General features: G+C 40.6%; 1 pseudogene; it reads right to left on the bottom strand.

Moving 5' to 3' along the window:
• Positions 1 to 337: 337 nt before the first annotated feature.
• Positions 338 to 618, bottom strand: LOC104273518 (annotated as a pseudogene).
• Positions 619 to 1,281: the final 663 nt, after the last annotated feature.

The raw sequence follows: 1,281 nt of genomic DNA, 5'->3' as shown, positions 1-1,281 counted from the left end.
CTGTACGTTAAGTAATGTAGTAATTTACAGTAGGCTACCTTATTGGCCAAGAGCTAAGAAAGAATACTTCTGAAAGAGTTTGCATGAAGAGAAGGTGCTTTGCTTAGAAATCAGTAGCACAAATCTGTATCTCCTCTGTATTTATTTTCACTGTAAAAAAACCCCTTTTTGTCGACAATATGGGCATGCATTTAAATTTGGGGAATCACACAATAAAGGATACTGTTTCAGATCTATAGATCTAAGGCATTATCTGAAATAACTGAGATTAAAATACTTCTCCCAAGTTTTTCTCCAAGAAACATAGCAGGCTGTATCTTAAACAGCAGACAAAAACTCACCTTATCACAAAGTCATGGCTATCAATCTCTTTTCCACATCCACTGTCCAGTAGGATGCCAGAATTACCAACAACTGCACAGGTTTTAAACCGGCGATTCTTCATTGGAGAAACTTCTGGAAGAAGGCTATGCAAATCCTGAGAAATGTTTAGGGTGCGACGTCTGTCCAGTACATAATGGATTACATCTCCTGGCTTGAAGCTGCTTTTGACCACTGAGACATCTCTTTCAGCATCCAAGAATCGAAGAATGTTCTTTCTGAGTTGACAGAGAAATGCTCAGATAAAACACGACACTTACTGCTCACATGCAGTTTATCTAACAGCAGCACAGACTGTACAGAACATATAACATAAAGCAGAGGGCAGATAATGTCAGGAAGACTCCTTTCCCATGCTCCAGGATCGACTTAGAGTAAAGCTGTTAGAACAGAGTTCAAACCTTATTTACCATACAACATGTAAACACTACAGTGACAGAGCTTAATGACTTCCTACAGACAAAGGCACTGAGAGACCAAGGGAAGATGACTTTGGAAATGAAAAGGCATTCTCTTCTGAGTATTTTATAAAACTCTGGAATGAACACATACTTGGGAAATGGACTAGAATAGTTTGTTTTCACAGATAAATAGTCAAACATATGAGGAATTTATGATTTAGAAAATCACAGAATGTCAGGGGTTGGAAGGGAGCTCAAAAATTCATCTAGTTCAAGTTCCCTTCCAGAGCAGGATCACCTACAGCAGGTCACACAGGAACACGTCCAGGCAGGTTTTGAAAGACCCCAGAGGAGATCCCACAACCTCCCTGGGCAGCCTGTTCCATTACTCTGTCACCTTCATAACAAAAAAAGCTCCTCCTTATGTTTTCGCAGAACCTCCTATGCTCCAGCTTGCATCTGCTGGCCCCTTGTCCTGTCACCGGACATCACTGAAAAG

The sequence above is a fragment of the Apaloderma vittatum genome, unplaced genomic scaffold (genome assembly GCF_000703405.1).
Source record: "Apaloderma vittatum isolate BGI_N311 unplaced genomic scaffold, ASM70340v1 scaffold23944, whole genome shotgun sequence".
Lineage (NCBI taxonomy): Eukaryota > Metazoa > Chordata > Aves > Trogoniformes > Trogonidae > Apaloderma > Apaloderma vittatum.
Note: the sequence above shows the minus strand (reverse complement) of the source record. Positions and strands in the feature narration are given on the sequence as shown.